Consider the following 25,602-nt stretch of genomic DNA (forward strand, 5'->3'; position numbering starts at 1 on the left):
GACATTCTCTTGCATGATATAGTTTGATAAAAAGAACAACACTTTAGTGGGAGCGTTCTGGAACTGCAGAGCAAAGCAAAATAATTGCTGATGTTGATTATTTGCATGGTCAAGTTCAGCCATACTGACGATGTTGCAATTAAACGAACAAACTAAGAGGAGAAGGTGAAGCCTGGGATTTATTTCTCCCATTCACAGTGAACCTCCCATCCAAACACTGCCCAGCAACAGTATCCGATTGAATGAAAAAGCAAATCAGCTGCAGTATGGCAATTGCGTCATTATTTATTTCACAACACCAGATTAAAGTCCAACAGGTTTATTTGGAATCACAAGCTTTCAGAGTGCTGCTCCTTCATCAGGTGAGTAGAGAAAGCCCATGATTTCAACTAAACGGGTTGGACCTTAACCTGGTGTTGTGAAACTTCTTACTATGCCCACCCCAGTCCATCTCCACATCATTATTTATTTCATTTCACAGTGTCTGCTGAAGATTTTAACAATAATATTGTCGATTTGAGTTGGTTGCCTGAAATTTGATGGCACAGATGTAAGGAAAAGTGAGGATAAGTACAGACCTGATTGTGGCTGATACATTAAGGACTTTGTGTCAGAACCCAGTTGTGTATTTGGGAAAGCAGGATTAGAGATAGAAGGAAACAAACGGTTGCTTAATGAAAGTGCTTTGAAAGACTTGGGACATTCAGAGACTTGGGTTCGATTCCAGTCTTGGATCACGGTCTGTGGGACAGAAGCAGAAACATGGATTATCAATTTGTATATTAAAGACAAGCAATACAAGCCTGTGGAGTTTGCATATTGTCCTTGTGTCTGCGTGGATTTCCTCCGGGTGCTCCGATTTCCTCCCACAGTCCAAAGACGTGCGGGTTAGGTTGATTGGCCATGCTAAAATTGTCCCTCAGTGTTCTGAGATGCGTAGGTTAGAGGGATTAGTGGGTAGAATATGGAGGTAGGGCCTGGGTGGGATTGTGGTCGGTGCAGACTCGATGGGCCGAATGGCCTCTTTCTGCACCGTAGGGATTCTATGATTCTATGAATACAATGGCCAGAACAGTTATTGGAGAACTGGATGCCCATTAAGACACTCATTCACTTGGACAATGTGACATTTGTGCTGTGTGCAATAAATTATTCGCAACCTAATTATGCGTAACTATTAAGCCCATTGTACAGCAAAAGACATAAAGGTACAAGGGTTGATATTCTGGGCTGACCCTCAAGCCTTCTGCTTGCTCTTCTGAATCCAACTGTATCCTGACTCATTCTCCTGGGTTAGGATTCAGTGTAGATAATGACAGGCTCCTGATAGATTTCTTCGACCATCTTCCATTACCACATCCACTGCCATCTTCCAGAAGAGATAATGAGGGACCTTAAGGTGAGCCTCGAAGATCAGAATGGCGGCTTTTCACTGAAGGCCTCAGCCAAGGACATCAGCAGCTTAGAGTTTGGGTCCTACCTCGAGAAAGAGGAGGCCAGTACAGTGCCTTCTACCTTGACTGGGGACACTCAGAATTCTTATTACCACTTCCTGGAGAAAGTGAGGACACAAGGCTGTGTCCTCGGCCTCTGAATATACTCTTTATCCACCTATGACTTTGTGGACAAATTCCCCTCCAACTCCATTTTCAAGTTTGCTTATGACACTGCCATAGTGAGTCAGATCTCAAACAACACCGAGATGGCGTACAGGAAAGATCTGGAGAATCTGGTGAACTGGTGCGACGGCAATAATGTCTCCTTCAATGTCAACAAAACAAAAGAGATAGTCATCAGCTTCAGGAAGTATAGTGGAGCACATGCCCCTTTCTACATCAATGGGACAAAGTAGAAATGGCAAAGAGCTTCAAGTTTTCAGTAGTCCAGATCACCAACCTGTCCTGGTCCCCCCATGCTGACACTACAGTTAAGAAAGCTCACCAATGCCTTTACTTTCTCAGAAGACGAAGGAAATTTGGCCTGTCTGCTACAACTCTCACCAACTTTTACAGATGCAGCACAGAAAGCATTATTTCTGGTTATATCACAGCTTGGTTTGACTCCTGCTCTGTCCAAGGCCACAAGAAACTGCAAAGGGTCATGAATGAAGCACAATCCATCACTCAAACAGCCTCCCACCCATTGACCCTGTCTACACTTCCTGATCCCTCAGAAGAGCAATCAGCTTAATTAAGGACTCCACACATCCTAGACTTTCTCTCTTCCACATTCTTCAGTCAGGAAAAAAATACAGAAGTCTGAGGACATGTACCAACAGACTCAAAAACAGCTTCTTCCCTGCTGCTATAAAACTTTTGAATAGACCTACCTTGTTTTAAGTTGATCTTTCTCTACGCCCTCCTTTTCTTCTCTGTGTATGGTACGCCTTGCCTGTGTAGCGCACAAGAAACAATACTTTTCACCGCATATGCAACAATAATAAATCAAATCAAAATCAAGTCAAGAAGAAAATGCATACTTGTACATGGTATTTACACAGCTTTAGGACATGCCAAAGTACCTCCAGGAACCAACGGGACAAACGAGAAAGAAATCTCTCAGAAAACCCCACCCTGTTCCTGTCTGACCGTATACATGAGGTGGATGGACAATTCGCCAACAGTGGAAGGGAGGCAGGAGGGTGGAATTCCCAGTGAGGAGAAGGAAGCAATGGTAAACGTTGGCACTCAAACATTGTTCCCCGTGACCCTGTTGAACTTTGGATGGGTTCACGAAGGAGATACTGTCAAACATGAGCACGGACCTGTGTCAGACACCTCCAGTGGAACGACATCAGACTCAAATACTTTAGTCTTCCAGATGCTTTCTGTGAATGTTTATCGTCAAACTTTTTTCATTAATTCATTTTTGGAACACAAAATTCACTGGCAAGGCTAAAGTTATCGGCGGACAGTTCGTAATAAATCACACTGACGTGGGATTGGAGTCACATCCAGGAGGGAACGTGTTTAAATGCTTGTTCTCAACTGCATTGTGAGACCTGTGGCTGTCAACCATATTATCAAGGTTTGGTGATGATTCACAGTGACTTTGCCCTTTTAGCAGCATTTGCACGTACAGTGCTACAGCCTGGACTTCACACTAAAGCTAATCCACTGGGTTGGCATTTTAAATAGCAGGGACTAGGTTGTAGCCAAGGTACTGTTTTTAACTGACAGCTTTGAACTGATAGTATAATCTCTAATTATAACACTGCACTGTTTTATGGTACTCTACCTCGAAGAAGTTAAGAAAACACAACTTGGAGGAGAATTTGGCGATTGGCTGTTTTCAGGTGCTGAACACACAGCCTGCACCCAAACTCATGGAGCGATCAACAAGTGGGTTAAGAACAACACTCACATTGAAATTCCAATTCCAATTCACTTCCCACACCCAGTGGTGCACCAAGGTAGACTTTTGCCTGTTTCCATGGCTAGTAACACCTGGGACAGGTTGCTAGTCTGTCGCCAGGGGCTTACAGCTTGAAGGATGCCACTTCACATCAAGCGTGGCTGACTATGAGTCTCTCCCACTCTTACTGCCAACCATTGGCGTGTTTGGGAGGATTTAAAGGTTGACACGACCTGTTTGACCGCATTGTGAACACCCCTTCCTTGGTCACCGATTCCTGGGGCGGAACTCAAACCCAGAGCTTCTGGCTCAGAGGCAGGGACGCTACTCACTGCCCCATAAGACCACCTTTCACATTGAAAACTGGTACAGTAACACCCCAGTTCCCTCATCAGTCCATCTAATCATATATTTCTCATATGACACCCAAAGAAGGTCTTCTATAATTAATACTTGCAGCTGAAATTATTTTTCCTTTGCAGTTTGGTATTTCAGAAATATGATACACATTGTGACAATAGAGTAGGATGTTTAGTTTGGGAATCCCTGCTTCTCCAGTTGACCAGATTGTCAAGTATATTGGAGCGCAAGATCCACGATGTATGCAAAGCCAAAGACTGATTTTCATCCTGGTATTGGGGCAGGATTGGTGATGAGCTGGCACATGGTTTTGCTCCAACATGCCAATTTCCATCTGATCCAATTTTTTGAAAAGGTCAAGTTGGGAAAGAAAGGCTGCCCACCTGCCAGTGGTGGGTATACAGTTAAGGTGATGAAAGGTCCAATTGGGGCTAGTGATCTAGAGGCTGACTGGCCTGTGCGCCCTCACGGAACCGGAGACACAGAAGCTGCCCGGAAGCCTCCTCCGGCTAGCAGACTGGGGCCCAGCACTCCAAGATGCCTTGGAGGCTACCCACCCCCCTCCCCCCGCCAACTTTCCTGGCGATGCCGAAAGTGACAGCTGGTCACCCTGTTGAGGTGCTGCTACCCATAACAGTTGTCCAGAGATGCATATGTCAGAGGGATTAGTGGGTATAATATGTAGGGATATGAGGGTAGGGCCTGGGTGGGATTGTGTTCGGTGCAGACTCAATGGGCCGAAGGGCCTCTTTCTGCACTGTAGAGTTCTATGTTCTTAGTTAAAACCTTTTAAAGATGGCACCTCAAGATGGAGATGCCCTCGCTCTCCTGGATGTGAATGGCAGGAAGTAGCTCCTTTTGTGCTGGAAAGCCTCCTACTGGCCCTTCAGCTTCTAGACTCTGCCCCTTGTCCTTATTTGGACATAAGCACACTCTTCACCTACTGACTGGCCAATCAAAGGAGAATCATTGTCAGCATTAGTTCTGTCAGAATGAGGGATCGGGACCCACCTTCCTGGCCCCAAAAGGCAAAATCACGTCCTAAGTGTAAGATCCCCGTTCACAGCTTCTTCAATGGCTCAATATATTGGTTTGTCCAGTTTCTCAGTCATAGATCACTCAAGAAGAGAGGAAACATTTTGTGAAAGGAACATTTTTGTTCATCTGGCAATTAGGATACTTTGGTTGCAAGCAATAAAAGAACTAACTTCACAAAGTAAAAGAAAAAAGATTTGCTAAAGGAACTTCAATACACCAACGTTCAGATAACACAAGTCCCCCATAATGCCCACCTGCTTTCTATTTATACCAGGTCAGTTGGTCAGCTGACCATCACATCACTTTACCATTGGTTACATTGTCTACTGGGTCAGCTGACCTTTACAGCGTGTTACCATTGGTTACATGGTAACAAATTCTTAACGTTATCATTGGTTACATTATAACAGCTTTAACAGGAGAGAAAAAAGCCTTAACTCGGAGCCTGGACCCTTGGGAAATAGAGTTTGGGTCAAACTGAATTGGCCAGAATGCAATTCCCAGAGTCAGATCCTGATGACATGGCAGTAGTCCCAGAAAATGTTCAACGCCTCAACAATGGGGTAAAGGTCAGTAAATACACCTTCATATGACACCTCTTGCCCAATGGTGGCATAGTGGCACAGTGGTGTGGGGTATAGTGGCATGGTGGCACAGTGGTTCGCACCGTTGCCAGGGAGCTGGGTTCAGTTCCCGGCTTGGGTCACTTCCGAGTCTGCACAATGTCCCCATGTCGGTGTGGGTTTCCTCCGGGTACTCAGGTTTCCTCACACAGTCTGAAAGATGTGCTGGTTAGGTGCATAGACCATGCTAAATTCTCCCTCAGTGTACCCGAACAGGCACCGGAGTGTGGCGACTAGAGGATTTTAACATCATTGCAGTGTTAAAATAAGCCTGCTTGTGACACTAGTAAATAAACTTAAAAAAAGGTCCACCAACATCACACACTGCTCAATATGCTATGGCCAACCATTCATTCATCAGCAGGACTCACGCTTAATATTTTAAGACTTCACCTCACACACGCAAAGCAATGTTGTCAACAATAATGTTGACATATTCTAAGATGTCATATCTTATAATATGCCACTGCTTCGATATATTGTGACATATTATAAGATATGACATCTCTCTCATTGGGTACTGTCCCTGAATAGGCCATTGGTGCCCATGAATTTCCATATTGGCCTATGGTTAAGTTTGGCACAGTACTGAAGTTTGCCATTGCCCCTGGAGTTTCTGACTGACTAGTAGACTCTCCCCTTCTTATCCGCTGCCATGGACATATTGGAAGGATTTACAAGATGATAATCGATCTGTTTGGTCACAACTTGAATGGGCTTCAAATTCTAGAGTCAGACTTGAACCCTCTTTTTCAGAGGCAGATTTCCACAAGATTTCCAGATGTGGTATCACCCTCGTCTTTTCTGATTCATAAAAGCTTATTGAATGTGCCATAAACAGGATGCAGGAGCAGAGGTACCTAGCTGCACATATACACGAGTTATTGAGGATCACAGGACAGGTTGAGAGCACAGTTAATAAAACTTAATAAAAAGGTTTTATTAATATGGTCATAGAGAAATGGAACAAAGAGGCTATATTGAACCCATATAAAACACTGGTTTGTCCTCACTGGGTTATTGTGTTCAATTCTGGGTGCCATACATTAGGAAAGATGTGAATGCACGAGAGAGAGAGCGCAGAAAAGATTCAGAAGAATGGTTTCAGAAATGAGGAACTTCAGTTACATCAATAGATTGGAGAAGTGGGGGCAATTTTTCTTGGAGAAAAGAAGGCTGAGAGAGATTTGATAGAGTCATTCCAAATCATAAGGGGTCTGGACAGAAAACTTACGGAGAAGCCACTAGTACTGAGAACGAGAGGACACAGATTTAAGGTAGTTTGCAAAAGAAATCATTCAGACATGGCTTTTCCACAAGCAAGTGGTTAAAGGCTGGAATCCATTGTCTGAGAATGTGGTAGAGGCGGGTTCAATCGAAGAATGCACAAGATAATTGACTTATTACCTGAAGAGAAGGTGCAAGATTATGGGGAGAAGATGGGGAAATCGCACTTGGTGAATATTTCATTGAGGAAGGCACCTTGGCATATTGGGCCAAATGACTTCCTTCTGTCCTGCAACTATTAGAACCATAGCGTCATACAGCGCACAAGTGGCCCTTCAACCCATCAAGTCTGTATCAACACATTAGAAATACATGAACTCCCACCTAATTCCATCTGCCAGCACTTGGCCCAGAGCCCTAAATATTATGATGTGCCAAGTGCTCATCCAGGTACTTTTTAAAGGATGTGAGGCAACCTGACACCCTCCCTGGGTAAAAAGGTTTTCCCTCACATCAAACCTCAACCTCCTGCCCTTCAACTTGAACATATGTTGCATCAAGACTACTCTTTCAACTATGGGGAATAGCTGAGCCTTATCCACTCTGTCCATGTCCCTCAATCTTGAACACCTCATTAAGGTCGCCCCCTCAGTCTTCTCTGCTCCAAAGAAAACAACACAAACCTATCCAACCTCCCTTCATAACTTAAATGTTCCATCCCAGACAGCGTCCTGGTGAATCTCCTCTGCACCTCCTCCACTGCAATCACATCCTTCCGATAATGTGGCAACCAGAACTGCACACAGCACTCGAACTGTGGCCTCACCAAAGTTCCATACAAAGTTCCATACTATTTTGTGGTGTAGTCTGCAAAATGTCAATATAACACATGGAGGATCAGAAATTCATTGCGAGAAATTATTTTCCGTGTGTTGCGTTTCCAAGACCATTATAAATGAAATGAGGAAATCAGCCCCAATAACTATTTCTTTTCCAGAGCTTTTAGCACTTTTCATGAAAATAAATAAACGTTACTGCAGTCCGCAGTTAAGGAAGATGTGAATTATTTGATGAATATTGGAGCATTAGTTCAAATTATGTTTGCAGTGTGCTCCAAACATTACGTATTTTTCCAACACTGCAACTCACAGTTGTTTCTTTTAAACGTAATTAGGATCGGCAGTTAATTAATTACGAGGGTAGAATGAGATAGAGAGATTTAATGACGGCCTTGGCAACTGAAAGCAGGGACCAATGGTGAAATGATCGCAATTAGAGATACCAAACTGGAGCCACATAGAGATTTCAACAATTTGTGGGATTGCATGAGGTTTTTCAATACTGGTGAAGAGTGAGGACTATAAGATTTTTAAATTGAGATGTTTTTGAACCGGGAACAAGTGTAGGTCAATGAGCACAGGGCTGATAGGACTTGGAACGAATTAAATTTCAGCTGGCTTCGATAGAATGCAAGATCCCTACAGTGCAGAAGGAGACCATTCAGCCCATCGAGTCTGCACCTACTCTCTGACAGAGTATCTTCCCCAGGCTCTCTCCCTTATCTATAACCACGCACATGACTTATTTTTATAACCCATTCATCTTGGGGCGCAAAGGGACAATTTAGCATGGCCAGTCCACCTCATCTGCACATCTTTCCAGTGTGGAAGGAAACTGGAGCAGCCAGAGGAAAACTACACAGACATGGGGAGAATGTGCAAACTCCACACAGATAGTCACCCAAGGCCGGAATTGAACCTCGGTCCCTGGAGCTGTGAGGCAGCAGTGCTAATCACTGTGCCACCGTGCCGCAGTTTGTGAGCAAACCGGTCCAACTAGATGACGGCCGAGGTAGTAAAGGTTAAGACTGGAATTCTCTGACCTCACTCACACTGGGATTCTCCAGTCCCGCTGCAATGAATGGAGATGTGGCTGAGCGCCCAATCCTCCCTTCTTGCTGGGAGCAGTACAAGACCAGGGAATTTTGACCGAAATTTCATCCCTTGCATCTGGCTAAATTTCTTTGACTTCACAAACTACTTACTTCCATCACAGTCTCTGGCTACACCTCTTATCTGAACATTTAACGTTGAAAACAGCCATGGAATCAATTTTAATGGGAACTTTTTTTGCGTAAACGGATCCAGGTGACAGTGCAGTAACATGCTTCAGTCACTAGGTGGTGGAATAACTCCACAGCATCCAAACAACCAAGCAACAGCAAATTTAAAATCTTTGACAGAATGAGGATTTCTAATTTCTTCTTTAAAAAGTTGGTGGGGGGGGGGAATGAGGACAGGCACTGTCAAAGTGCAAGCTTAGACCAAAGTTAAAATTGTTGTATCTGCAATTTATATTCAACTCTCCCATTTGTTATCGTATATCCAAAAACGAAATAATTGATAACAAGTAAAAATAAGCTAACGGTGAATTTATTTAAACAGTGAATACCAAAATAATAATGAATGAAAGGTAGTCAGAAATTTCAGCATTAACATAAAAGGTAAGGGCAGCATGGTGGCACAGTGGTTAGCACTCACAGCGCCAGGGACCCCCAGGTGACTGGCTGTGTGGAGTTTGTACATTCTCCCCATGTCTGCCTGGGTTTCCTCCAGATGTTCCAGTTTCCTTCTGTGGGTGCAGGTTAGGTAGATTGGCCCTTAGTGTCCCGAGATGTGCAAATTAGTGGGGTAAACACATGGGATTACGGGGATAGAGCCTGGGTAAGATGCTCTTTCAGAGATTTGATGGGCCGAATGGCCCTCTTCTATGCTGTAGGAGTCTAAGTCGATATTTTTCATGACAGTAATAATGCTAATTAGTACAATTATTGGTAAAACTTTAATAATATCAGAGAGGTGTTAAAATGCTATGATATAAAATAAGAAGCCAACATACAAGAGCAGGTCAGAGGCTGGGAATTCTGCAGTGAGCAACTTGCCTCCTGACTCCCCAAAACTGGCCCACCATATACAAGGTACACATTGGGCGTGTGATTAATACTCCGCTTGACTTGATGAGTGCAGCTCCAACAGCACTCAAGATGCTCAAGGGAATTTAGTACAAAGCAGCCCGCTCAATTAACAACCCATCCATTACCTTGAATATGCACTCCCTCAACTTTAGGCACACGGTAACAGTAGCATGGAAGGTAAAGACACCACAGTCCCAGATGACCACGGGCTGCTTGCCCCTTTGAGAGGAAGAGTTGATTGGTGGTGATTTAACCCGAGGATCGCCACATCTCAGGCAAGGTTGAGAAGACAGACTCTCATGAATAACCTCAGCCAGAACGGGAATTGAACCCACGCTGTCAGAATGACTCTGCGTTACTAACCAGCTGTCCAGCCAACTGAACCAAACTGACCTACAGTGACAGCAGCATGTACCATTTACATGACACACTGAAGAAACTTTGACAGCATCTCCCAAACCATGAAACCTTTAACTGCCAAGAAGAATAAGGGTAATAAGTGCATGGGAACGTCTGAAACTTGCAAATTCCCCTCCAAGTCATCCCTTAAAATATATTGTCATTTCCTTTGTCGTTGCTGAATCAAAATGTTGGAACTCCCCACTCCCTCACACACATCTCGAACAGTACTCTGGAATATATTCATCACATGGGTTGCAGTGATCTAAGGAAGTGGTTCAGCATCACCTCCCCAAGGACAACTGGGAATGGCCAATAAATATTGACCTTACTTAACAAAAGACATTTCACAAATTAATAAAACAATTTTTAGATACTAATGTGAATCATTCCTTCAAGGAAAAAGAATATAATTTTCCCGTGGTTTCCTCAATTTCTATATCTCATTACAATCACCATTCTGCCTTGCACCAGATCTGATTCCATACACAGCACAAAAACCAATTTTTCCCACAGCAATGTATCTTTGAAGGTTTGATCTCTCTTGCTCCCTAGTTACTGTTCCAGAAAACCAATGAACTGGTGAAGATTACACTAGCATTGCTTGTGTGGCCAGACTTGTATCAACACTGCTTTTCTAAGTTTATTTATTTATGAGTGTCACAAGTAGGCCTACATTAACACTGGAAGTTACTGTGAAAATCCCCTAGTCGCCGCACTCTTCAGGTACACTGAGGGAGAATTTAACACCAAACCAGTTAATCTTTCAGACTATGGGAGGAAACCAGGGCACCCGGAGGAAACCCAGACAGACACAGGGGGGAAAGTGCAGACTCCGCACAGTCACCCAAACCAAGAATCAAACCCGGGACCCTGGTGCTGTGAGGCAGTAATGTTAATCACTCTGCCACTGTACTATATTACATGTCGCGTATCTAGGTAATCTTCTCTTGATAATGAAAGCAGTCTATTAATAGTATCAGTTCTTCCAATCAGTGTAGTTAAAGTTTATTTATTAGTCATAAATAGGCTTACTTTAACACTGCAATGAAGTTACTGTGAAAATCCCCGAGTCGCCACATTCTGGTGTCTGTTCAGGTAGAATGAAGGAAAATTTAGCATGGCCAATGTCTTTCCGATTGTGGGAGGAAACCAGAGCCCCTGAAGGAAATGCACACAGACACAGGGAGAACATGCAGACTTCACACAGTGATCCAAGCCAGGAATCGAACCCGAGTCATAAGAACATAACATAAGAACATAAGAACTAGGAGAGGCCATCCAGCCCTTCGAGCCTGCCCCGCCATTCAATAAGATCATGGCTGATCTGTCGCTGCTCAGTTCCACTTTCCCGCCCTCTCCCCATAACCCTTAATCCCCTCTCCTATCAAAAACCCATCAACCCGCGTCTTAAAAATATTTAGCGAGGCAGCCTCCACCACTTCAACGGGCAGAGAATTCCAGAGATTCACCACCCTTTGAGTGAAGAAGTTCCTCCTCAACTCCGTTCTAAACCGCCCCCCTTTTATCTTGAGGCTGTGCCCCCTAGTCCTACTGTCTTTTTTGAGCGGGAAGAGTCTTTCCACCTCTATCCTATCCATCCCATTCATCAGAGCTAAACACTGTGCCACTGTGCTGCCCTAAGAGAAATGAATATCCACCTCTTTGCCATAGCCTTATATCAGCCAGTGAAACTGATAACAGGGTTGGGGTGGAAATGTTAAAGCTTTCTGAAGTTCTTAGAGTTACCACCTCTGGAAAGCATATTTAATATATGTATTGAGGACTCTGAGACTACCTTTAGATATTCTGTGCTAAGGTGTCCAAATCCAAAATATTTTTCACAAAGCAATCTTTTTAAAGACAAAGAAACAAGGAGAAGCATCAAAGCAATTCTGTGGACACTGAGAATCTCTATTGTAGACAGAAAATGCTGGAAATACCCAGTTGGTTAAGCTGCATCCATGGGAAATAGATCTGTCCCAGATCGAGATGACTGTTCTGATGAAAATTTACCTCAGCCATTGGGCCGGATCCTCTGGCCTCCCCTTAAACAGCAAGAGACGGTGCACTGTTTAAGGGGCAGCACGGTGGCACAGTGGTTAGCACTGCTGTCTCACAACGCCAGGGACCTGGGTTCAATTCCAGCCTTGGGTAGAATTCCTGTGTAGAATTTCCCTGTGTAGGGTTTCCTCTGGGTGCCCCAGTTTCCTCCCACAACCCAGTGATGTGCAGGTTAGGTGGATTAGCCACACTAAATTGTCCCAAGGTGTGTAGGTTAGGAGGATTAGCGGGGCAAATAAATGGGGTTAGGGGAACAGGGCCTGGTAAGATACTCTGTCGGTGCAGATTTGTTGGACTGAATGGCCTCCTTCTGCACTGTAGGGATTCTATGATTTATCAAGAAATTTGCTCACTTCTGTACTCCCTGATCAAGAACAACGATCCTTGGTTGGCGATGGTTCTGCTAACTACGCCCCCCCCACCACTACCCCCACCTAACACTCGCTCACTATATTCTGAAGAATACGTTTAAACTGATGTTTGCAAAAGCTTGAGAACTGAACTGGAGAAAGCTGGGTTTTATTAATTCAGGTTCCCAATCTACAAAGTCACTAATATTTATTAGTCTGATTTGAGTCTTCTCCCTGCAAAAAATCACAGGAAGCTTAGATTGGTGAACGGCTATAGCAACACTGCATGAATTGTGAACAAAATCAACAACATAGTGAAACCTTTAACCTGCACTTTCTATTTAACTCAGCTTGTAAAAGGGATCATCTATTTTCCATGAAAAATATTGGGTTTAAACTCTGTTAATTTTGACAGCTATATGATACATAATACAGAGTTATGTGCCAACAGTTTGAAGTTCTAGTTTAATGTGTTTATGTTACATTTGCTTGTTCTGTAAAAACTGCATTAAGGGAAATGTGGAGTCAGTGCGGAGTTTGCACATTCTCCCCGTGTCTGTGTGGGTTTCCTCCAGGTGCTCCGATTTCCTCCACAGTCCAAAGATATGCAGGTTAGGTTGATTGGCCATGCAAAATTTCCCCTCAGTGTCAGGGGGATTAGCAGGGTAAATACATGGGGTTACAGGGATAGGGCCTGGTTGGGATTGTGGTTAGCGCAGACACGATGGGCTGAACGATCTCCTTCTGCACTCTAGGGATTCTCTGATTCTATGAAATAGATGTCTGCCAGTCACATGTGGGATGTGAATTCGTGCAGCATCCGCTATAATGAATTTCATGATTCCATGAGGAAAAAACTCTTTGCCACTTATACAGTGACACATCCTAGCAAGTAAACCAGCAACAGCAAGCCAGGACATTCCCAGATCCTATCTATTCTCAGTCAACCTCTCCTGAGTCAGTAGAGATGCCAGAATTGACCTCAGGGTCTGTAGAACTGAGCCTTAGTTTATAACGGCTGTCTTGTTGGACAGTACGGGGACAATTCTGATTTTGGATGAATGGAATGAAAAGAAAAAGTAGGAGAGATGTTTAACAGGCAGCTAATCCCACATTGCCTGAAGCCAATATTACCACCAATGTGTTCATAGTTGGAATACACTACTTTGATGAGATGCCCCATCCAGGTCTTCACATGAATGTAAGCTACTTAGTTGGTAGTGCCTGTGCCAAGGTACTGCAGCACAAGAGTACACCTTCATGTTTAAAGTTTATTTATTAATGTCACAAGTAGGCTTACGTTAACACTGCAATGAAGTTCCTGTGAAAATCCCCGAGTCGGCACGCACTAAGGTATCTGTTCGAGCACACTGAGGGAGAATTTTGCATCTAACCAGCATGAATTTCAGACTTTGGGAGGAAACCGGGGCACCCAGAGGAAACCCACGCAGACACAGGGAGAATGTGCAGACTCCCGCACAGGCAGTGACCCAAGCCAGGAATTGAACCCATGCCCCTGGTGCTGTGAGACAGAAGTGCTAACCACTGTGCCACCGTGAAGGGAGAAGGAAAGAAACTTGAAAGGCCTGCGAGCCAAACAACAAAACACAGTGATGGCTTGAGGAATGAGTTTGGACGTTGCTGACTGGAACCATGCCCATTACTCCTGAGCTATTGTGTATTCTCACACTATCACAGGAGCAAGGCGAAGACACTTGGCGCTTCAGTTTTGCTTCAGAAACATCTACAAAGCTAAAAGTCGTTTGCATGTCACATCAAACGCTTTCTACTCTCCTTTCTGATAAGTTCCATAATCTGCCAAGGTTAAAATGTAATTGTTTTAATATGGCAATCTGGAATCCTGCAGAGGATTCTGTTTCATTGCTGTCATCTGGGGAAGCGTTAAAAGGGATATTTCGGTGAATCAGGCAAAGCGCAAGTGCATATTTTGCATACTGACGCGAATTCAAGTTAATACCGTCATGTGCAAATAAAGCTTATTAATCCTGTGACTTACTTCATAATGGATGCCATGTTTCCGTGTGCCATTACTGCCATTAACTCTCTACTGCCAGCTAAGTTCCAATCAGTCTGACACATCGCCCACTGAAATATGCATCACAACAAACATTAGTCTCATAGAATGTTGTTATAAACTGGGAGCTAAGAGATTAAAAACACTCTGCAGGTCAGGCAGCATCTGTGGAGAGGTAGAGTTAATGTTTCAGATTTTCCACACTCGCAGCATTTCACTTTTGCTACAGAGTTAGCAATTTTAGTTTTATGTCCACAGATGCTGTCTGACCTGTCGAGTATTTCCAGTGGTTTCTCTTGTTTGAGATTTGCATTACTTTGTATTTTGCTTGCCTGCAACAGTGTTTTCATTTAGTGATTGAAGTGTGATGTAAGGTGAACCATTTATAATTTATTTTAAAGCACGCAAAACTCAAAGAACGGAGGGTAAATATTGACCTAAATGAGAAAATGGAAAAAGGTCACAAAATGACTAAGAGACGCAAATGCAAACATTGTGCTGTGCTGACGTCTGCCACATTCTCCCTGTCTGTTCATTTTCTCCTCCTAGCCTGTGAAAATTCATTTTTTTTTCCTTAACTCTGCCCCTTCCCATCAGGCTTTTTTGGACTATATGTGCTTCCTGCTATATTAGTGGGCAGCACAGTGGTTAGCACTGCTGCCTCACAGCTCCATGGACCTGAGTTCAATTCTGGCCTTGGGTGACTGCCTGTGTGTTGTCTGCGTGGGTTTCCTCCAGATGCTCCAGTTTCCTCCTAAAATACAAAGATATGCGGGTTAGGTGGATTGGCCATGCTAAATTGCCCCTTAGTGTCCAAAGATGTGTAGGTTAGGGGGATTAGCAGGGAAAATATGTGGGGTTACAGGGATGCGATGGCATAGTGGCATCTTCGCTAGATTATTAATTCAGAAACTCAGCTAATGTTCTAAGGACCCGAGTTCTAGGGACCAGATGGTGGAATTTGAATTCAGTAAAAAAAAACTCTGAAATTAAGAATCTGAGCACTGTCAAATTGCCAGAAAAACCCATCTGGTTCATTCATATCCTTCAGGGAAGGAAATCTGCCACCCTTACCTGGTCTGGCCTAGATGCGATCCAGAGCCATAGCAACATGATTGACTCTCAACTGCCCTCAGACAACTGGGGATAGGCAATAAATGCTGTGATGTGGAGATGCCGGCGTTGGACTGGGGAGAACACAGTAAGAAGTCTCACAACGCCAGGTTAAAGTCCGACAGGTTTATTTGGTAGCACAGACCACTGCTACCAAATAGATCTGTTGGACTTTAACCTGGTGTTTTGAGACTTCTTACAATAAATGCTAGCCAGCCAGCAATGCGCATGTCGTGCAAATGAATAAAAAAAGGGCCTGGATGCTATGCTGTGTCAGAAAGTCAGTGCAGACTCAACTGGGCTGAATTGCCTCCTTCTGGACTGTAGGGATTCGATGATTAATTTATTTAATTTTATTTAATTAATGTGCTTAATCACTACTCCTCCGTGGCTTCATTCACTCACATTTCATCACTATTTCCCTTCAGGAATAGCCCCAGATTCACCCATATTTAATGTGCTATTGACTTCAAAGGCCCGGTGCACAAATGAAATCCAAAATAAACTGAACATTCTTTGTGAAATCTATTATTACTCCATTGTCAAGACACACACTCCATTTAACACCCCAATGTGCTGAGATTATGTCAGTAATTGAACACTACCTTACCCACCAAAAGATTTTCCATGTTCTATGCACTCTCGTTTTCAAAGCCAACGGGACCTGGTCAGAACAAAGTTTCAGGCATTGTACAACAAAATCCATCGATTTCGGAATGAGAGCTCGGTCCAAGGCAGATTTACAGATTTAATACAGATAAACCCATGTGAAAGTCAGACACTTATTCAGATCGTGGCTGACAGACACAAGTACGCTGTTCTGTTCCAAATCTCTGGAAAGTCTAAATGTATTATTCCACAGCATTAGATAAAGATGAAGACCTTACAGGAATTTAATTCATGCTGGAAATGCTTCAAAAGGATTGCTCCCATACAGAGACACACATTATTTGAACTTGTTAACCTTTAAACTATTATTTTCTGACACCTCATTCACTCAGTCACGTTTCCACAAAGGTATGGGTTATCCAAGTTTCAAATGGCAAATACAACCTTAAAAGGGAAAACGTACCATGAGAAATATATAACGTGACCAGCCCATCAAGTAGCATTCTGCCTCACAGCACCAGGGATCCGGATTCAGTTCCGGCCTCAGGTCACTGTTAGTACGGAGTCTTCATGTTCTCCCAATGTCAGTGTGTGCTTCCTCTGAGTGCTCCGGTATCCTCCCACAGTCTGAAAGATGTGCTGGTTAGTGCATTGGATGTGCTAAATTCTCCTTCCATGTACCTGAACAAGTGCCGGAGTGTGGCAACTAGGGGATTTTCGCAGTAACTTCACTGCAATATTAACGTAAACCTACTTGTGACACTAACAAAATATGGTCTCACATGGTCAGATACTTGAAATTAACTGATAGACCGGATGAAGTAGAAATGGTCGAGAGCTTAAAGTTTTTAGGTGTCCAGATTACCAACAATCAGTTAACCTGGTCCCCCCATGCCGACACTACAGTCAAGAAAGCCCAGCAATCATAGATCATAGATCATCGACCATAGAACCCTACAGTGCAGAAAGAGGCCCTTCAGCCCATCGAGTCTGCACCAAACACAATCCCACCCAGGCCCTATCCCCATATCCCTACGTATTATGCTCACTAATCCCTCTAACCTATGCATCCTAAGGGGCAATTTCTTAGCATGCCCAATCAACCTAACCCACACATCTTTGGACTGTGGGAGGAAACTGGAGTACCCGGAGGAAACCCAATGCCTCTACTTTCTCAGGAGACTAAGGAAATTTGGTATGTCCACTACAGCTGGCACCAACTTTTACAGATGCCCCAATAAGGGCATTCTTTCTGGCTGTATCACAGCTTGGTATGGCTCCCAGTCTATCCAAAACCACAAGAAACTATAAAGGGTCATGAACAAAGCCCAGTCCATCACACAAACCAGCCTCCCATCCATTGACACTGTCTATACTTCCCACTGCCTCAAAAAAGCAGCCAGCATAATCAAGGACCCCACGCACCCCAGACATACTGTCTTCCACCTTCTTCCATCGGGAAAAAGATACACAATTCTGAGGCCAAATACCAACCAACTTAAGAAAAGCTTCTTCCCTGCTGCCATCAGACTTTTGAACGGACCTACCTTACATTAATCTGATCCTTCTATGCACCCTAGCTATGACTGTAACATTACAATCTACACTTTCTTCATTCCTTTATGATTAATTGATTAATCCATATGATTGATGTGCTTTGCCTGCATAAAAACATTAGAAACAATAATTTACACTGTAGATGTGACAATAATAAATCAAATCAAATCAAAAAATCATTAAAATCAATGAATGAAGGGAGTTCTTCCCCATCACTGATGTCACCCTAGTGGGAAAGAAACCCAGAATGGTAGGCATCTATTGAGGCACGTGACTCATATTTTTAAAATTATAACAAACATTTAAACATGATTTAAAAAAACAGTTTTCCAAGGAAAAGCTTGCCCTGAACTTTCCTATCTCATTAAGAGTAGTGGAAATGATTCTGTCTATCTTTGTTGCCTTGCCATAAGGAGCAGGAACATCCTGGGTCATGCCATGTGTGCATATCTAACTGTTACATATTTGACTGATGATATTGGATTATTTTCATGCTATTAAAAACCTTCTTCATAAAAAATACATCATTAAAGTATATCAAACATCTGCCTTTGATTGCAATTTTTTCCGTCCACGTAAGTTGAAAACAATTTGAGAGTAATTTTAAAACCATAAAAGCCTTTGTCCCACTTTAAGCTGATTCTTCAGAGTGAAGTATTTGAAGTGTATCCCGTTACAGTTCTTGGTTATGTTGTTTTGGGGTTCACTGGATTCATTTGGTTTGGGGTAATGAAGAGTTGCTGCCAAACAGCTAACCTTGTTCTCTGAAAGCCAATGTCTTTCTCAGCCTTTAGGGAATGGAGATGTCAACATTGCACTAAGGTGGGCACAGTAAGAAGTCTCACAACATCAGCTTAAACCCAAAGGTTTATTTGGTATCACGAGCTTTTGAAGCACTGCTCCTTCATCAGGTGATTGGAGCAGTGCTCCAAAAGCTCGTGATAGCAAATAAACCTGTTGGACTTTAACATGGTGTTGTGAGACTTCTTACTCTGCCCAGCCTTCAAGAAGGCAGTTTCATAAATTTGTTTTCTCATGCAGTCGATGTCATTTTATTGTTGAGGATGCTATGATACCAGCTGATCACAAATATGGTGGCATGTTGGCACAGTGGTTAGCACTGTTGCCTCACAGCACCGGGGGCCTGGGTTCAGTTCTGACCTTGGGTGCCTGCCCGTGTGGAGTTTGCACATTTCCCCCATATCTGCGTGGTTTTCCTCAGGGTGCTCCAGCTTCCTCCCACAGTTCAAAGATGTGTGGGTTAGGTGGATTAGCCATGCTAAATTGTTCCTTAGTGTCCAAAGATGTGTAGTTTAGATGGATTGGCCATGATCAATGTGCAGGGTTATGGGGATAAAGTGGGCCTAGGTAGAGGTCTCTTTCAGAGGATTGGCGCACAGTCAATGAGCCAAATGGCCTCTTTTAACGTTGTAGAGATTCCATGGGATTCTAAGTCAGATCCAGAATGGAACCTGGCTTGAAGATAATATTACTTATAAAACCATTTACTGAACAGATTCACAGGAGTTGACTTTTTAACAAAAATATGTGATGAAACTGCTATTAATATATTTGATGTTTAAGGGGGACTGCGATAAGATTCAATGTTTTGTTATAGGGAGTTGGTGTGCCTGAAAGGAATACAGCAGCTGCTGGAAAACACGATGATTATTCATTTTAGCCCTGCGTGTGTATTTAGCAGAAGGATTAATGTACCCCTGTTTACAAAAGAAAAGTACCCCCAAGGTGTTTTTTTTGTAATGGAGGGTGAGTTTGGGTGTACAGAATCATGTAACACTAAATTAATGGGAGGAGCTAGGCTTATAGCGAGGAAGCAGGTTTCTCCTTCATTTTTAATTTAAAAAAGGCAGTTGCTGACTGGAGCTTTTTACAGGATACTCTCTCTCTCCCTCTCTTTCTCTCTGTTGCCTCTCTCTGCAAAATCTCTCTAAAGGCTTAACGGTTTTTAACCAACTTAAAGCAAGTATCTCTGGGATTGCTAACTATATTTAAAGTGTGCTTTACGTCTGTAAGAGAAATATTGCTTAATTGGAACTGAAGTAATGATAAATTAAAAATTGGAGTTGCTTCTTTTCATGTTTACAGATTGTTCAAGTATTAAGAGTTAAACTGTTTCATTTTGTTGGCGTTATACTTAAACTGTGTTATGATAAATCTTGTTTTGATAAAAAAGAGATCCCTAATTTGTCAATGGAATTACTCCTGAAGTGAAGCATCCTTTCCTCGCATTGACGCCAAAATAGAAAAGTTGTTGGACTCAAGTCTGTCTTTTTGATTTACCTTTGGAATCCTGGTCCAGGATCCTAACAAATATAAAACATTAATTAAACAAGAAATATTAACTGTATTGTAGGGGATAATGAAAGTTCAGGAAGATTTCAAAACAGGCACCAAGAAAAAGTGATTCAAAAACACACACTGTCCCTTTTATCCCAGATATACCCTTATAGACCCAACACTCCAGTGAAAAGGTATCACTATTTCCAGATCAAGGGTAGAGTTGATTCAGTTGCAAAGAAATTTAGCTTCCAGTAGACATTCACTTAAAGTCCTTCCATAATTATTATCTCCCTTGAGATCCAGAAAGCTCAGTCTATGTTCACTTTCGTTTTAACCTTAGAACAATACATATGAGTTATTTAAACTCAAGTGTTCCGCAGAATGGCATCATTTTCAGCTAGAGACTGTCTTAGACTTCTCTGACTTCACTCTATGGTCTATTCATACTAATTGAAACCAAAATTGCTCTTCATGTCTGTCCCTGTCTCTGGGCAGGATATTCTGGCTGTTTCTGCCAGTGGAATTTTCCTGTCCCACCAAAACAGGACCCCCCACCATGGATTGCCCAGCAGTGTAGGAGACGAACAATGGGGAACCCTGTTCATAATTGTAGGACTGGAAGATCCAGCTGCCGGCCAATGGCAGGCTGCCTTCACCACCATAAAGCATCCCGGGGGAGAGGCGGAGGGGGAGGTGAATTCTGTACTTTAATTCCCTGTTGCTAGGCAACAGCACCTTTTTTTTCTACTTTTGTGTTTGCTTTCACTCCCTAAACTATTAAATCCTTGGTAACCCATCTCTTCACATCGAGAGTTATAAAACCTCATTTAAGATGCTTGCATACAAACAGTGTCTGGAGACTCCTAGCTCCATCTAAAGAAAACTCCAGAATGAAATCAAACTGAAGTTTCATCTTTGTTAACATGCAAATAAAAAACCAAACTGAAGTTTCACCTTTGTAACATGCAAATAAAACAATATAAATTAAACTTAAAGCTATATTATGTTCCTAACACCTACAATTTCAAATATATCTTCCTTAAAACTAATTCTGATTTCTAACAAGGGAATATTGGAATTTGTAATGTTGTTGTTTAATAGCTTATTTATTTGGTAACAATATATGAAGGAACTTGGGAAGTATATTGCACTAATATACAAAATCTTTAAGCAAATTATTTTCTTATAGTCCCGTGGGGAGACAGTGCATTTTTAAATTTTCTGGTTAAAGACCCCAATCTAGTGCTTGAATATTACTTTAAAGCAAAAAATCTTTCAAAATTAGTGTGAAACCTCAACATCCTAAGATTGGCATCCGTTAAGAATCTAATTTTAAGGGATCAACTATGTAACACTAGAGATACAAATGTGAGTGCTCTGCTCTCATGTAGCACTTCCTTAGATGCCCATACTAAATAAAGCAAAGATTCATATCCTATTTATCTAATAATATCTATTCATGTGCTGGCTGCGTGACTTTGAGATGAAAGTACATTGGCAGTTTCAATATGTGAAATTGTTCCGTCTCCATTTTCTGGGGATAATTCTATTTTCCTGGATTAAATCAACCCCGATTTCAAATTCTGCTGATGCAAGTTTTAATGACATGAGGTTTCCACTTTATAGAAGACTCATCAATTTGTCTGCAGAAAACAAACTCCTCATAATTATGAAAGGCGTTTGGATTTTAAACAGAAAGAAAAGATATGATTTGCACGTGTAGATTCAAGCTAACACACAACAGATTTATTGAAGGGAATTTTGCCTGTGCAGAAGACAAACTGAAACTAAACAACAGCCTGTGAAGCACCCTAACAACATCATCATCAAATCATTGGTCAGCTCTTACAGTAACCATACATCCATTTAAATATATAACTCTCCCACAGAATAGAATAATAGGAATATAGATTCGGTCCATCATGCATGTGTTTAAGTTTCAGTTTATTTATCAGTGTAATAAGTAGGCTTATATTAACACTGCAAGGGAGTTACTGTGAAAATCCACTAGTCGCCATACTCTGGCACCTGTTCAGGTGCACTAAGGGAGGATTTAACATGGCAAATGCACCAAACCTTTTGGATTGTGAGAGGAAACCAGAAAACCCAGAGGAAATCTACACAGACATGGGAAGAATGTGCAAACTCCACACAGACAGTGACCCAAGTTGGGAATTGAACCCAGGTTCCTGGCACTGTGCGGCATCACTGCTAACCACTGTGCCTCTATGCCACACCACAGTAATATAGGAGTAAAATGAAGAACAAGAAGAGGAAAGTTGGAGGACTATTTTTGTTTTCATAGTGTTTTATTGGAGTATGAATTCATTACCACTCTTGGCTATTAAAGCTGAAGGAATCATGACATTTAAGACGAAATGTGGCAAGCAGTTGAAAAGGAAAAATATTAAAGATATTAGGAAGTGTGATTAAATTACCCGAACAGGTGCTAGAGTGTGGCGACTCGGAGATTTTCACAGTAACTTCATTGCGGTGTTAATGTCAGATTACTTGTGACACTAATAAATAAATGAATAATATATTGGTCTCTTTGCTACCAATTCATCAACTTGTGAAAGCTGCTCCTTACCTTTTGAAAATGTTTATAACTTTGAACTCATTACATAATCGCTGGTCCAGTCAATACAGTCTGGTGTATGCAATTGTCACATCAGTCATTTCTTCCCTTCTCCCTAGTATCATCCAAGGACATCACTATCACTGATTTTCTGAGGCTTTAATATGCTGTCTGCAATGCCTAGAATTTCAATCACGATTCCCCCAATCAAGTTCTGTATCAGTTTCTCACCACCTTGCTGATTTTGTATTCAATGTCTTTATATTTGAACTCCAGAATCTCATTTGCACTTTCCATAGTCATTTCACCTGCAATGCCCCTTTCGAGGAGTTGAGTTAAAAGTATAGACAAGTATCTCATTGCCCGAATGTGAACCAGCAATCACCAATTCATGACAATTAGACGCATAAATATTGTGGTTATTATGTTTAAAATCCTTCTCACGGATGTTGGCTCTCTTTCTGATCCATAGTTTTCTCACGGAATCAGGCATCAGGTGTTAATAGAAACTTTCCCTTTGATCCTCATGAGAGATTTTTGATGTGAAAAATATACATCTCCTTCACATAAGAGCAGCACTTTGTAACAAACAGGAGGGTCCCATCTAACTCGGAATAATTAGTTCCATCTCCTTGCATGTTTCAAAGTTGCAATTGAAGAATCGTTTTCATAATTGCAATGAAGTATAATGTTAGCTGCTGATTAAATAGCTGATTAATCTGTGACGAGCATGCTTTAGTGGAATTTATAAATCAAATCAGTCTCCAAGAGGCACGTTCGCAGGTTGCAAATATTTAAAAGGGTTGCAGATTGGCAGTGGGCGGCACAGTAGCACAATGGTTAGCACTGCTGCTTCATAGCTCCAGGGACCTGGGTTCAATTCCTGGCTTGGGTCACTGTCTGTGTGAAGTCTGCATGGGTTTCCTCTGGGTGCTCTGGTTTCCTCCCACAGTCCAAAGATGTATGGGTTAGGTTGCTTGGCCATGCTAAAATTGCCACATAGTGTCCTGAGATGCATTGGTTAGTGGAATTAGTGGGTGGATTTGGAGGTAGAGCCTGGGTGAGATTGTGGCTGGTGTAGACTCGATGAGCCAAATGGCCTCTTTCTGCACTGTAGCGAGTCTATGATCTAGACTGCTTTAAAGGCTGATTGCGTGATTTGATGGCAATGTCAACAGGGTGTTGCCACAGGCCTTCAGTTTATACATTATACAAGAAAGAGCTGCTGAAATAAATCTGTTGTTGTCAGTTGAACCTATATGTGTGCAAACCATGTTCTTTACTCTTTGTTAAATCCCACTATCCCTAACATAGTTAGGACATTACACAAACATTACATTGTCTGTGGCATTCAGAGCCACTGTTGCACTGAATAGGTCAAATATTTAATTTATTGCTGAAAGATCATAGTGTAGCATCAAATATGATTGTCTTTTCCAGCTAACACATTTTGAGCGCTATACAAGGAACAAATTAAATTTGGTAATTAACAAATTCCAATAGCTTTAACACTTCTACCAATGTTTCACTTGTAAGCTGATCTAAACAAGCACCTTTTTTTTAAAAACTAGCACAAGCAGACAGTTCAAAAGAGGACAGGTTAAAGAGAATCTGAAATGAGGAGCGTTTCTGGTAAGGTGCTAATTTTGATAAATGGCAACTTCTTCTAAATACATGAGAATGAACCCAAAGTTCAATTTCAGAAGCATCTGCTCAGGCAATGGCCTCGTGGAATTATCACTAGACTGTTACTCCAGAAACTCAGCTAATGTTCTGGGGACCCAGGTTCAAATCTCGCCATGGTGAAACTTGAATTTAATATTTTTTTAAATCTGTAATTAAGAATCTACTGATGACCTTGAAACTACTGTCATTCATCGGAAAAACCCATCTGGTTCACTGATGTCCTTTAGGGAAGGAAATCTGCCATCCCTATCTAGTCTGGCCTACATATGAATCCAGAGCCACAGCAAAGTGGTTGGCTCTCAACAGTTCTCCAAAGGCAGCTAGAGATGGGTAATAAATGTTGGCCAGCCAGCGGCGTCCGTGTCCCACGAATGAATAGGAAAAGAGTCATTGTTATTTCTTGCTAAAATACATCAGACTTGTGCTAATCAAGGAGGGTTTTCTTGCCGTTGATATGGAATTCAACATTTTTTGGTGAGTCTCTAAGAGCTTAAACCCATTTGCATTAAATTTAAATTCATTAATCTGCATACCCAGCTGTTTTGCACTCCATCCAAGAGAATTAATGATGTGATGCTTGGCCTGTAGATGTGTTTTCATAGTTAAGGAAATTAAAATATTCATACCATTCCTTCCAGTCATCCAGTGGAGATCTGATCCCAGTTCTACTACATTACCATTACAATTCGTACACGAGTCAGGGAGTTGTGAAAATCTCCACCCCACCTGGGTTAACTGTCTCTTTGGCATTGCACTAGATTTCTGCATGTCACCCGTGGAGTAAAGAGACAGGGCTATCAATGTTCACAAGTTAACTGGCTTTCCGGGGGCGCGAGACAATATCCATGGGGTCTACTGGTGGCATTGGTGGGGTGGCATGTAACTCTATGAGGCCCTGAGAAAATCCAAGGATAATTTTAATCCTCTCAATTTTATTGATGTACAGAACCAAACCAAGCTTTCCATGGGATCCCTACCAAGGTCTGCTTCTGGTAATCAATGGTCTTGATGTAATTGCACCACAGTGTCACCTCGGCTCTTCTGAAACACCATTCCTGGCAATCTCTCCACCTGATGAATATTATTCCTGATAAACATTGCCATGAAGGCTTCACTCCAGGACCCTTTAACAATATCATCCAGAAGGAAATCTTCCCACTTAATTTGCAAATTGTTTATGATGCCCAACAAAGGGTGTATATCCTGAGCAAAGCTGCTACAGCATATTTTCAGTGCAGACTCGATGGGCCAAATGGCCTCTTTCTGCACTGTAGGGTTTCTATGATTCTATTTAATAACAAAAAGAAAAGAAAACTTAAGCATATAAGATTACA

The sequence above is a fragment of the Carcharhinus amblyrhynchos genome, chromosome 21 (genome assembly GCF_965287045.1).
Source record: "Carcharhinus amblyrhynchos chromosome 21, sCarAmb.v2.hapA, whole genome shotgun sequence".
Taxonomy (NCBI): domain Eukaryota; kingdom Metazoa; phylum Chordata; class Chondrichthyes; order Carcharhiniformes; family Carcharhinidae; genus Carcharhinus; species Carcharhinus amblyrhynchos.